The 14,712-nt window shown below is 37.8% G+C and overlaps 1 long non-coding RNA gene across 1 annotated transcript; it reads right to left on the reverse strand.

Moving 5' to 3' along the window:
• On the reverse strand, positions 311–10,363 carry LOC110401553. Its single transcript, XR_002440425.1, has 4 exons — positions 10,089–10,363; positions 7,473–7,566; positions 7,162–7,290; positions 311–3,660 (listed from the first exon to the last, which is right to left on the reverse strand). It is a non-coding gene; the product is annotated as an uncharacterized LOC110401553 (long non-coding RNA).

The raw sequence follows: 14,712 nt of genomic DNA on the forward strand, positions 1-14,712 counted from the left end.
AAGACATAAGCCAAATCCATTTCTGCTCCTGAGGATTTTTAGCAAATAGTAACGATATCCAACACAGGCTTAGGGCAGAGTGAGTTAGCTTCCTGCAAAGGCTCCAAATTAAAAAAGCAAGACCTGTTTACAGACAGGTGTGTGTGCCTGTGTGTGTGTGTAAATAAACACAGTAAAGCATACTTCATTTGTGGAATCCTATTCTTTTACTGAGAGGAAGACTCAACAAAAAAAAATGTAATTATGAAACTAGCTTAGCTTCTCTCTCTTTTTTTTTTTAACTGTATTCAGTATCTGCACCTGAGTGAACCCTTACCTCATCTCATCAAGGATACCTAAGCTGAGCATCAGCTTAACTTCAATAACACAAACTGTTACTGCAATTAGTTCTACAATAATTCAGCAATGATTTTTGTCCTGTACATATATTTTGCTGACTAGAGGTAGCATATCTGTATCAATTGTAGAACATAGGGTAGGGAGGAGGAAACACTGAAAACTCCTTTAATTTTATGAAGTACAAAGATAGTTGCCCTAAGCACAAACTGTAAGTACTTTCCAATGCAGTAGATGGTAATAAGTATCTCTGAATGATGTTCTTAATTCAAAGAGATAATTAAAAGGTATGTTTATATGACCCCAATTCCTGCCAGTTTTATGTAGCCAGAATGCTACCACTATCTTTTTGTTTACACATGGAAACTCTATGCTGTATTAATGATAACATTTAAAACAATTGCTGAAGCAAGCATTTGGCTCAAACCAGAGTTACAACACAACTCTAATTCTGTTGAGGCTCATGTACTGTAAAAATGATTGATTTTTCCAGTGAATTTCCACTGATGTTAAACTTTCAGACTTAGTCTAGGCTTCATGCAATTCTAGATACCTTCTTCAAGAGAGAAAAGTAATTAGAGAGAAAAGGAAGTAAGCATACTTATCATCTAATCAGGTCATTGACATAAGTGCTTCACACATTTTTTAAAGCCAGAAGCTGTCTTGTACAGCTGCACAGAGGTCTTGTCAATTTTATCTAAGCAAAGCCATTTCTTTAAAGCTTGTCCATGGAAAACGGTGGCAATTGTCACAGGAAGGAAAGAGAAAGATGTGTTGCAAGCCTTTATCTTGATCTGGTTGTTTGTTTTTTGCACTGACGTACCTAATGAAACAAAGAGGGTTTAATCACAGCAAACAGAAGCCTACTGGCACCCAGAGGGATCTCATTTTACCTCTTACAAGTCTCTTTGGTTTCAGGTTGCAACATTTTTTCAGCCTACCTACAAGACTGGGTTTCTTACCTGGGGCTTAAACTTGTGAGGCATGAAACACTTCTTTTGTTTTGACAGGTGCTCTTTGCTACACATCAGCCTAGTATTCATGGTGCTAATACACAGAACAAACTTCAGATATGCTAATGACTGAAGTTACCAAGCTTCTATATATAATGAGTTGTATTAGCTTCCTTCATTACAGTTCTTTGGATAAGGTGCTAAAAACAAATTATGCCAACAGAAGAGTGAGAAAGTTAGTTGCCTGTTACATGTTGCATGAACATGGATTTCTCAAATTTCTATAAAATCTCCAGAGTAATGGGAATACCATAAACTAGTATACAGGAATCAGACCATAACCTTTTGCATAGCATTCCTTCATGTAAGGTGTTTCAAAGATAAAGGGAATGTACTGAGATATTTCAAATAGTCCTGTAAATCTGTAGCATCCTACCTCCTGCAGAAAGAGACACACTTTTTTTTTTTTTCCATCCATCTGCCCTGAGCCTAACATATTATTTTGAGATTTTAATACCTTTGCCTTGCCTTGCCTTCCCTTCTCTCTTTTTACCTTTGAGGACTCACCATCACTGAAATACATGTAAGGTATGTCCAATGTACAAAGTAACGACTGCATAGCTATTTCTATTTTGAATATTAAATAATACGGAGGTGATGGCTGATGTGTTTTATGTTCTCTTGTGGTTTAGATGGAACTTAAAGGCTACAGGTAGAGGGAATTTTAACAAAAGGTAGGAAAAAAGAAAACAGAGAACTCACCAATTTGCTCCAGTTAGTGGATAGAGGTTAAATGCAAGGTTCAATGTAGCAAAATCATTAGCAAATGATAATTCCATTAAAATTTATTTCATTGTTCTAGTTATTTCAATTCATTTTTAGAAAAAAAAAATCACAGTGGCTTGACTTATTTATTCCATACTTGTCTTTATACTTTGCAAATAAAGAAATCATAGCTGTGGAATCGTTTAAAAACAAGAACACATAACTTCTTTCAGAGCTATTCAGATCTCAGTCTATCTGAAGTGACTATGAGAGGTCAACAATGATAGTAACTTGGATTCAATGGCTTTTATTTTTTCTGACCTCTGACTTTATCCTGTGAATTAAATTTTGGAAAAGTAGATGTTTCATTGTCCGAACTAAGATTCTGGTTAGAAAGGTATATTCTGTCATCCCCTTTCATGTATCAGTGAAAGAATATGTCTTACTTAATCCTGTCATTTTGAATAAACTGGTTTGCCTACTATGGTTAAAACAATCATTCAAAATCTTTACCAACCTAAGACCAGAATGTACTGCTCGTCAGAAACAGTAGTTTTAAAGCCTCTTATTTTCCTTCTAAAAGCAAATTGATTTTTTTTTTTTTATCTGTCTGAGCAATCCAAATATGCAAGGCTCTAATTTTTGATTTTTTTCCCCTGGAAGGGGTACTTGACAATTGAAGGCATATTTCCGCATATACAATTATTTGTAGGCAAAATGGTTGACTGATTAATTTTATTTATAGTTTCCACAGGCTACTTTCAAATAGAATCTCCTGTGGGGAGAAAGAGCTGTGTTATTTGGAAGAGAAATATTGTCCAGAACCATCAGCACAATACCTTACTGTAGGCTGAACTCTTGAAGATATTTTAACTTAGTGCTGGAAGGTGCTCATCTCTCAAATTTTCATCCTGATGTTCCAAGCTTACTTCCATTAGGTACTTTGGGAGGCTGAAGAACTGAGTGAATTGTGCTGAGATTTGACCTGTGATTCCAGCGTCAAAGTGCTGCTTTTGAAGTACTCATAATCTTCTCTTAGAGAACCAGAAGCCTTCCAAAGTTGCATCGATCTCGTTACTTTCTGATGGCTCTAATAGCCATAGGTTTTCATAAAGTTATGTAGGCAGATGGACTTAGATCAATTGACTTGCAATATAGTTTAAAATTTACATAAAAACATAAAGAGGAGCAAAAAGGAGCAATGATAAATGTGACGATTTATAAAAAGTCAGTAGAGATAAAATGAGCTTAGAAAGTTTCTTAGAAAGTGTCTGGAGTACAGGAAAATGTGTCTCAAAGTATGCTTCCTTTAAGCTTGGAATCACTGAAGTACCTCCATGGTTTTCAGTTCCAGCTTGCTCTATGGCTGATAAATCCTTTTTGGCTGTTAGATTTGCCAGGACTACAAATACTAAGAAAAAGAAATACATGCATGTATATATTTACACACACACATATATTTACGGAGCTTCAGATCCTGAATGCCAGTACCATCAAATTGAGGGGTGTTGAGGAGGAATAGATGCATTTCTTTGCAGGAACTGAGGAGCAGGATCAGCAGGCCATGTGGAATATTTCCCTTTTTCATTCCTACTTTCAGTCAACTCTGAAACAGAAATACAAGGATAGAAAAAAAATGTATCAGAGGGAAGTTAATGCCTGATGTTTTTGGAACAAAACCAAAAATTTTTTCTTATACAACACAGTTTCTCACTCCCTTACTGGCTTACTATGAAAAACTTCCATGACTGGTCACTTGACCCAATGCTCTGCAGTTTCTGTGATTTGAGCTTTCTGACAACAGGTCAGAAACTGAAATCAGGCATCTTTTACTGGAAATAAGGTTCACATTACAAACACTGAGAGTGCTCAATCAGTAAGAAGAATTTGCTAAATAAAATAAATAAAAGATTGGAACCTTTGATTTTTGAAGTATTTAATCAACGCTTGAGCTTTTTCTTCAACATTCAATCAAAATTTCTTAGACTTACAGGAAAGATAACTGGTATGAAGTTCTAGACTATCCTGTGGAGTGAATTGGGGTAGCACTACATATGATTTCTTCTGGATTAATAAAAAGTGTCTCTGTTAGTCTCATCTTTGTCCCTTAGTGCTGCTGTTTTTGAGATTTGTGGCAACTGCTTCAATGAGAATCCACCACCTTTGCACTTCCTGTATGCAACTACCTTTCTGTTCCATCTTAACTCAGGCTGACAGAGGATTTTCCATGAAATCTGTTCACAACAGGTATGTCCTAGTTGTTCCACAACACATTCAGATTTCTTTAATGTGCTACAAAATATTTAATTTGATTTGTGTAGTTATAATTATATGCTATTTAGGGGGAATGTTTTATTCAGCACATATTCTCCTTGGAGAGACACAGTCTGTGTGTGAATCCATCAATGTACAGCTTCTGGAGTGTGAACGTTATAGATATTCATATCAGATTACAAAGCACACCTTGATTATAAATCTGTGGTCCATTTGCCTGCTTTCACCCTCCATCTTTTGTGCTTAGGGACTGCTGGCACAAGACCAATAGCTGTAATCTATAATTGCTCTCAATTGCAGAGAGCCATCCTGGTAGCAAAACTTGCCTGCAAAATGTAGGATCTGAAATTAAAACTTTGCAGCTGATAGGGCATCTTGCTGAAGGAAGACATCTCTCTTCTTCATCTTCCTGAAGATTTTCAAAAATTTCATAAATAAGGAGAGACAGCATTACATTTAGGAATTTTACTTTTTCCAGTGTTTCATAATCTCCTCTATTTTATTAAGTGTAAAACAACCTCTTGCTTAAAAAAGCTAGGCTGTAAGTTTTGCTACTGTGAAGTCTGATCATAACACTGATTTGGCTCCAGAATGGTTAAGATGTAAACTGGATAGTTCACTTTTCAGGGAGATGCTATGAGTTTAAGTGACAATAGAGTTTGGAACTGCTGCTGGGATAGGAAGTGGATGGCAAGCTTCAGCTCTTATGAGGGAATCCAAGAGTAAGCCAAGAGGCCAGGAGGTTAAAGGGCAGAACTCAGGCTTCCCCTGGGTTCCCCAGACTCCAAGCACTCAAGTGGCCAGATCCTCTCATGACAATCAGATGAATAGCCAGTAGAGACGTGCAGCTACAACGGATCCTGCTTTCATCTCAGCATAACTTGTTGCCTACCCTCATTCATTTAAATGGAGGTACTAATTGATGAATAATTCTATTAAAAGTCATAGACAGGAAGAACTGAAGGGGAAAATGCCATTTCTTAATTGTATTTAAATCTAATTACCCACATTTTAAATTGCATGCAGAAACATCGATAAAAACAGTGCACACTCAGAGAACTCCAATTCTTGTATCCTTTTCCACGTCTGTGTGCAGTAAAGTACACTTTGCACTAAATATAATTTCATAGAAGACATGGCTTACAGGACGTACTAAATCTTAGACCACAGTCAGTGTGGCTTAGAGCATAAGCTTTAGGAAGTTGCAGTGGTAAGACTAGAAGTTAGAAAAGATGAGAATTGCTGCAAGAATCATTCTGCAGAATAAAGACCGATTAATAGTATAATATATATATAAGCATCCCCAGGCAGTTAGGCAACATGTAAGGTATTGTGTGTTGCTGTTGTTTAGGATAAGAAATGTACTCTGAATTCTGGTTTGTTACAAAGATCATACACAGTGTTGTATTTCCCTTTCCCCTGTAGATAACAAAAGGTTGAGAGCACCTTTGTTCACAATTCCATACGTTTTTCCACTTATAATTCTTATTTGCTTTTTGACCACATTATACTGTTTTTTCTTCATTTAAGCTGTTTGTATGGTGGATAACATAGCATCATACTACAGACTTCTCTCCTAATTTCCTGATGATCTCTGCATTGTTTTGCTTTCCATCTCTTGTGTTTGTTTTTAACCACTGTGCCCATATATTTAACCTTCTAACTGGTTTTGCATGTTTTGAGAAACTTCTATCCTTTCTGTTTTAGTAAAGAAATGAAGGCTTCATACCTAGTTCCTATAGGGGCACTAGCATGCTTCAAGAAAATTTTATGCAATTTTAGAACAGTATTTTCATCTTGGTTTTTTTTTTTTTTTTTTTTTGTGCTAATTAGCTAAGTAACCTGTACATGCTTTCATATCCTGGCTGGTTTTACAGTCCTAACCTTATCAGAAACTAAAAATTTGAGATCTCTTTTGCATTTCTTTATTCAGACCTCTAAAAGTTCACCATGAAGCCAATGAACAAATGAAATACCCTACATGTTTTAGCCATGCCCAGGGTTGTTCTGTACCAGTTTGACTGTCATACAAACAGCTTACTGCAATTCTTGTAAAAACCCATTTTCAACAGTCATCAGGTTGTATTTGCAGAAGACAAAAGATTTCTTCATAATCTCATATGCTATAGCATATGAGACAAGCAAGTTTGACAACTGATACTGGTAACAAGGAATTTTTTTTTTGTTCAGTTGTTGGGGTTTTTTTTTGTTTGGGTTTTTTTTTTTTTTTTTGGCAGGAAGAGACAGAAAAAAAAAAAAGCTGTAAACGTCAGATCTGTGTAACAAATTTTTAAAACCATATACCCGAAATGTATCTCCCTGAGTGCTGAAGCATTATATACCAGACTAGTTACCATGATTCACAATGAACCATCTTAACCATTTAAGTACACTTTCAGGTACAGCAGCTGTTTTGATTCATAATCTATGCTATAGCAAGGTTTATTTTAAAACACCAAGCAGGGGACAGGGCATTCAAACATCAATTACTTAAGTGAGAGGATTCAAAAACTGAGGTGCCTGAAACTGAGATGAAACACATGGCAAATATTTTGCTTCCTGTCACACTAGGTATCTGATCCTGCAAGCTGTGTGCATGCAGAGCTCCAAGTTGTCTGCAGTCAACAGGTGAAATTCTGATGTTATTGCAATCAGCCTAAAATCTTTCCTTCACCTTCCAGGGGACCAATTTTACCACAAGCCAGGTAAGGATGAGATCTCACATTCTTTTAGTTCCTGTCATATTAAGTTGGATTCCCTACAGGATTGTGAAAATAAAAGTGCTCAGCGTTTTTCTTAGGAGATGCTGGAACAATGATGAAGAATGTCATACCTTCGTTCTCCAGAAAGAACTGTTTGGGTACACACATTCTGCTCTTTAAGCTTTAATCCAAACAAGTCCACTTCAATCATCAGTTTGGTGAGAATTTACATTCAGTTCTGTATGCCACTTAGTTGCAGCCTGTGCAGAGTAAGATTTAGTAAAAAACAAATATGTAAATAAGGGATATGTGGCCCCAGTCCCCTTTGCAAATAAATATGTGCTAACTGGGGAAGAAAATACAGGCCAGTAATTGTTAGGCTCTTCCTGTACATGGTAAGTCAGCACAAGAGGTGATAAGACAACCCGAGCACGTAACTCACCAGTCAAACCCGCAGTCTTTTTGCTATGCCTGGGATCCCTTGCATGCGAGGGCTGCCTGGAGAAATGATTTGCAGGATCGGGCTCAGACAACACCTGGAATTGTCAAAGGAGTCAGACATACAGATGGTTGAGAGGAACTGTATGTGGCATTTAAATTATTTTGTTAATGGTGCCATCTCCTGGTAGCAATTCGCTAAGCTAATCTTTACCCCTCTCAAACTTGTTAAATATTTGTACTTTTTATTTTAATACTATAATACCGGAAAGGAATATACATAATAATTTAGACTGATTCTTCTGCTATTTTTGTCTTTAGTATTTCATAAGGAATTCTCAAATAGGAGACAAGATCTTGTAGTGCATTTTAGAAAATGCAGTGTACAGAATCAGTGCTTTTTAAAAAGATTACTTTTTCCCACTCAAACTGTTTTCACTTCTGGCTGACATAAGTATCAAGCAATATAAAACTGAGTAAGAGTAGATGATATTCACAGACAAAGATGGATCTGCATAGCAGTGCATATCCTAAACCAGCAGATTTTGGGAAAAGGTATAGTTGAAAGCACATTCAACAACATTTGACAAACAAACAAAGGGACTGTACACTGGATGGTACTTGTGGTGCAGCTAAATCAGTGAGAAATCTGTCTTCAGCTTTAAAGTGGGACTAGTGACATTTGAATGCCCTGTCCAGAGGACTGCACGGGCTCACTTTTCAGATCTAAGAAATAAAGTGCTGTTCAGTTCAGAAATACTAAGACATCACAGTGAAGGAAGTAAAATATCCAAGTAATGAACCTAGTCACATGTAATTACACTGAGGAATTTACTCCACTGATACAAAAGGATTAGTGTGTAGGTCACTCCGAAAGTAATGCCTCCTATTTATTTCCATGGAAAACTACAACAGATACAAAGAACACAATAACACTATTTGATAGAGCAAATTCTCAGCTACAATATATATTTTTTTCAACATAATCACCACCATTAGGTATGTATTTCTGCCAGCCATCAACAAGAGCCTGCATACCATGTTCATAAAAATCTGCATGGCAGTCTAGAACACGGATATCTTTCACATCACTGTCATCACTGTTGAAGCACCATCCACTGCCTCATTGTGCTCATATCCACTGTTTGGACTCCATAAACATGCAGCAAGTATCAGTGAATGTCAGTGGGTGTTGTTTTTTTCTGCATGGAGTAACTCAGAGACACACCTTTGCTTCATACACACTTCCATGTCAGACATCATTTTGACGGATTGCCCCTCTGCTACCATCTGTCACACAGCAACAAAATGTCATGGAATAGTGGTGGGAATGTTCAACCTCTGCTGCCATACCACCACCATCTGCCTCTGAGGTTGTGGGCCAACATAATAAAATAGAAGACATTACAATGATAAGATTATTGCATATTTGTATATTCCAGTCTGAAAGGTAAACTTCTTAGTGATGCTGAATTTGGCTTTTAGTGCACAAACTTCTGTAGGATAACAGGGTAGCTTACTCGGCAAAAATGTCTTGAATGTTTGGATTAACTTAATTTATAAACAGAGATGGCCATACAATCTGCCTGCAATTGATCCTGTTGTGGATTTCATTTTGATGCAGTATTTGTTTTTCTTCAATTTGCTATGCTTGGAAACCAACATAAAATTTATTGTGCTCTGCAATTTAACAATGTTATCATACCCTAAAGTTAATCAGCCAACATCTATGTATTTTCCCAGGTGTGTCTCTGGCTGGCAGAAAGCAGCCTTGTATTTCCATTTGCTACCTATGTTCATATTTTTCCATGCTTATCTTGTGATATCTTAATCTTCCTAGCTAACAAGGAGATACAGAAATAATCCATTTCCAAACTGACTACCTACATACTGCAGCTCTTTTGACTTCGGACATTTCGCAGCCCATAGCAGAAAGGCTGTCTTGGAAATAGGTTTCATTAAATAAATGCATAAAGGAGCCCTACCATGGCTGGTTTTGGTATAGCTTGCACAGGATTCATGTACAGTACTTCAGGGGAAGAGACCATTTCTATCCACATGTGATTTTTGATGTGCAGACAAACTGAAATGGTAGCAATGAAAACAGGGAAAATATTACTACATGTAGTGAGAATGTGAGAGCTACAACACTGGATGCCTGGCTAGAATCCAATCAAGGCTAAGAAATAATTTTTTTTACAGAGATGGAAAATGTAATGTAATTACACCACATTTAAAATAAAAATAAGAAGAAGCTATACTTACAAGGAGATAGAGGTATACAGACTTACCTGAACTTCTACTAGAAAAGGCTGAGTTATTTAAATGGTAGAATATTTGCTTGGTGCATTCTAGTAATGAATAGACATGAGCTATGTACTGAATTGCTCAGTAGAATTGGGTACTTACTTGTGCATAAATACTTAGCTGAGGATAGACTTTAAAATACAGAATTAGGAGAAAACAGCAAAATACACGAAGCCAGATACTGAACAAAGAGAATTCTCTTAGAACCCAGAGAATGATGTGGCAAAACAGAGGACTATCTAGAAGTAGACAGAAAGAGACCAAAGATCAATAATCAACACGCATTGATTTTCAGGTGGTTTTTATATCTTACCTTTCTTTTTTTTTCATTCTTGAGTGTATCTTGTTACAGTTTAGCTGTGGTTTTTAACTCGATTTTCACTTTGCCTATCTTTCAGAGAGAAATCACTTTGTTCTATGTCGAAAGATATTGCAATTGGCCCCTGTGGGTATAAGCAAACCAGATCCACTCTTTTTCTTTTCTCTTTAACCAAGTGTTCTAAAGAACTTTCAGGATCTTGTATTCAAATTGCTAAAATATTTTCATGCAAGCTAACCTTTCTACTTTTTAGAGTTTCTTAGTGCCATGTGCTAATTATTAGGTAAAGAGCTAATCATTTCAGTGAACGTTATGTTATATACCTCTTGCGTAACAGCTTTGTGAAACGGGAGCGACTGCGGACTCGTTTGGGAGACTGCCTCGCGCCCGCCCCACGCAACGCGCAGTGCCGCCGCCGGCCGGGAGGTGGCGCGCTCCGCCAGGGCACCGCGGCCCGCCCAGCAGCGGCGGGAAAGGCGCAACGCCTTTCTCTCGGGGCCGAGCTCCAGAGCTTCAGCGCTGTCGGATAATCTCTCAGGGTGATCCCTTGCTGAATATTATCTTTGTTAATTAAAGTTGTACAGAGAATAAAGTCCTCACTGTGTTGGAAATATGAACTGTCTAACAAGTAGCTATAATAAAGTATGAAAAGAGCTGGAGAATCTAACAAAATCACACAGTCCTTTATTTCACAGTTATCATGCAAATCAGACGGCACAAGGTCTGGTTCCTGGATGGCACAGAAAATTGGCAGTACCCTGACATTTTTGTCTTTGATCACTGGTTTGGGTTCAATCTGGGACGGTGACAGTTACTTGCTTGGCACAGATGAGAGTTGGGTGGTTTCAGGCCAAAGCACAATTGGCCACATCATAAACCAATGACAGCTACTTGGCAAAGCGATTTGAAAAGGGAGGGCAAGGCTTTGTCTGAGCGGTGAACTTGTGCTACTTACGTGGGTTTAGCTAAAGTGATGTTGTTGTCTGGATCTGGTCACACTTTGGTAACCATTCCTGCATGAGTCGGGATTAACCTCTACAGCTGTAAGAGAACTTTGTGCCCATACACAAATATGTCTGCTCTAGAGGCTGTGCTGACAGTTTTACTGGTAAAAAGCTACAGCTTAGCCATCAAAAGAGAAGATATATTGAGAGAACATTAGAGTAGCAGATGACATGGAAATTAATAATTTTGTCACTGTTAAGGCTATGAATATATGAATAAAATAATGTAAAACAAATTAGACCTGGGGCATTTGGACCGTGATTTTAAGCAGTTGTGACAGCAAAGTTATTTAGCATGAAAATATACTGCAGTATTCATGATACAGCAGATTGATGCAGTGGTTGGAAACTCTGCCTGTGGCAGGGGGTTTGGAGCTTGATGACCTTTAAGGTACTGTGAGATTCAAAAGGAACAGGGTAGATGCAAGGGGTTGTGGAAGGGCAAGGGGTCCTGAGGCTTTTAAAGAAAGGGCAGGAAGTGTCCCCGTGCAGCTGGTAGTGGAGCTGCATGCTCAAGGTGCTTCCAGAGACAAGGAAAGGTCACCTTGGCTGGAAGGCTGGAGAAGAAATGACAGTCCTAGTACAGTCACTGACTCCTCTAACCCCTTAATAAAAAGAGTACATTATGTCATGCAGTCACACTTTTTTCATGTACTACCAGGAAGGATTTAAGCAGTATCATCCATCTCTGACATGCTAGTCGATTTCTTATTACATTGCACTGCAAAACTGTTTTATCAATATTCATTGAGAACTGCTCCATGCTTTCCATAAAGTTAGGCAATGTACAGGTGCAGTTTAATCTCAAGTTCAATGAAAATATATCCTACTTTATTTTGCAATGGAACATTTTTAGCCACGCCCTAAATTTGTACTGAATGTGGCCCCAAACTCACAGATCTGTTGTGGCTAACTAGTACTTGTTAGGAGGACCTGAAGGGTTGTCCCTCAACTCAGCGTCTTGCATGTGGACACTGTGATCTCTGTGGTAGCTGACTGTGGTTGCAGCAGTGTGTTTGCAAGTTCTATAAATGCTTAATAAGACTGAGCTTATAAAGACTTCTTTGTATTCTGGATTGTAATTCCCACTTCATGCATATTACATGGGCTATGCCTCCCAGAAATATCTCATCTAAGGATGTGTGTTCTTTAGGTGCATTCAAGTTGACTTACGAGGGTAAAAAAACATGATTCAGTATGCTACCACCTGCCTTTTTCTGGTTTTAAGTTCCAGATTACTGCTCCCAAGTCATTCATCTACTTTCTTTGTCACTTTGCCATCTACAAATTGAGTTAAATATAGAAACATAACGAGGGGCTGACTGAGAATATTGTACATTCCTGCATATATATGAATGTTGCATTTTCCAAGCGTCATTAGTTCCATAAGAAAAAAACTGAGTTGTTGCAATAACGTTTGTAAAGGTAATCTTTATCTGAGGCTGCTTTTTAGGCTGGTCACTGTTCTACATGAATCTGTTTAGGGCAAGCCACTGTATTCCTTTAAACCTGTTATCCCTGCTGTGAGCAGTGGAGTTTACCTAATTCCTAAGAGATAGGTGGCTAAATTTTTAGAAAATATAAAAGTACCTGCAAAAAGAGAATGAGAATTCCAGATATCTAGCAGTTTTGCTTTGTGCTCTTTCCAAATTCTAAGCACAGATTAATTGTCCTAGTACTACAGCTTCCTCTCTGAAATTCCTGAAATGCTATGACCTTGAAAATCAACAGTCTGTGAAATTTTTCCTTGCTGTTTTACTGAGTTCTGTAATGAGAAGGACTATTTCAAGTTTTTGATGATGCTTCCCTTGTTTAATAGCAACCCTTCCAACTTTCCGTTAATGGGAATCCATACACACACATCTGCATGTTTTAGGGTACAGAAGTTTCTTCAGGCCACACTGGATACAAGAAAACACATTACTAGATGCAAAGCAGTTAGTCTTGAACTGGCTCATCTTCTGGATAGAATTTTGGTGTACAAAACTTCCCATTAGGGCCAAGGTAAAGTTGAGTTCATCCTAGGAATATCCTCATTTAGAGCTACTTATTTCCTTATGAAAGATAACAGCCATTATGTTTCTATTAGTAGGCCTATTACAGATTTAGCAGTCTGGGACTATAAGACAAAAAACTGCTCCAGCTCTTCACCATTCTATGCCATGAATGTACTTGACTGTATGTGTTTCAGCACACATTTCCTTTTGACATTACAGCATAAGGCCAGTAGTATATCACACTTTTTACATAAGCATGGGGTTTTAGCTTCAATTTAATTATTGTTTTTATTAAGATTCTCATTCATAACACCTGTAGTGATCAGTTGCATTGACAGCATATGAAGGTACAATACCCTGACAGGAAGTGCCAGGGCTAGAGTGCTTAGCAGCCCTTAGTTACTCACTAACTCACCTTACATCTTATTCCAGAAGACATTAGGAAGACTGTGACACCTAGAAAGCCCCAGAGATTCAGGATTGCAGTCTCCCAGCTCACTTTTGAAAAATGCAGTACTCTGACAGATGATTTCTGGCCAATAACAAACAGCTGGGGAGTTAGACAATAACATCTTAAACTGCTGCAGCTGCTTACTTGGTAAATATGATCCAGGTCCCTTAAGTCAGTTTTTATTTTTTTTTTAAGTCAGTATACTTTCCACTTATTAAATTTAGCGACCTAACTCCTCAAAGTTAACTCATGCTTTTTTATGCCTGAGTCTGCAGTGGAACCAAACTGAACTACTTGCTTTTCAAAGGGTATGAGGTGTTAGGACTTTCTGAAAAGTCATTCTCCATTAAAAGTGCAAGGAGTCATCACTGCTAAGTCACTATTCATTTGAGGAGTTTTACTGGAAACTATTTAAGTTACATTTGGCAATGTATTGTAAATTCATATTGGAAAATAGATTGGAATAGAAATACTTCAGAATCTGCCAATTTTTTATTTTTTATTATTATTATTATTTTTTAATCTTTGGCAGTATTCACATGCTTGCAGATTTTGGTATTTGCCTTAAAGCCACGTTTTCATCGTGCCTATTTTCCTTGTAGCTCTCCTGGTTGGCATTCTGCCTGGTAGATATTTGCAGGATGGGGCCTCAGGTCTTCCAGGCTCACAGCACAGCTAGACACCCTCAGCTGCAGGGCCATACAGTATGGATTCCCAAGCAAAACATCTCGCTTTGTGGGATCTTTTAAAACAGCAGTTTTTCAGTCTGAAATGTAAGTATACTTTTCTTATATTCCTTTTTGTGAACAGCTGATCTTCAAGTTTGTAGATGTGCCTAGCAAGTGAACAAAATAGCTTATACCTCTTATAACGCACGGTGCTTGTTCTTCACCGAAGCTAAGTTAAGTTTCAGTAAGGAAAGCAGACAAATTCCAGTTTCTCCAGTAGACCCTCACGTGCCTCGTTTCACAACTCGCATGCTCCAGTTGATAGGAATAACCTAAGCAAAAAGCAAGCTGAAAGTCCTGGATGAACATCTAATTGGGGTACCAAATTTTCTGTCACTTAAAATAACATGATCTACTAAGACAGTTCCTCTGGTTTGTAATTGCTTTGTCTGAGCCCTTTCCCATACAGCGCATGCACTATAAACAAATGAATATGAG

This window comes from Numida meleagris, chromosome 6, assembly GCF_002078875.1.
Source record: "Numida meleagris isolate 19003 breed g44 Domestic line chromosome 6, NumMel1.0, whole genome shotgun sequence".
In the NCBI taxonomy this organism is placed as follows: Eukaryota; Metazoa; Chordata; class Aves; order Galliformes; family Numididae; genus Numida; species Numida meleagris.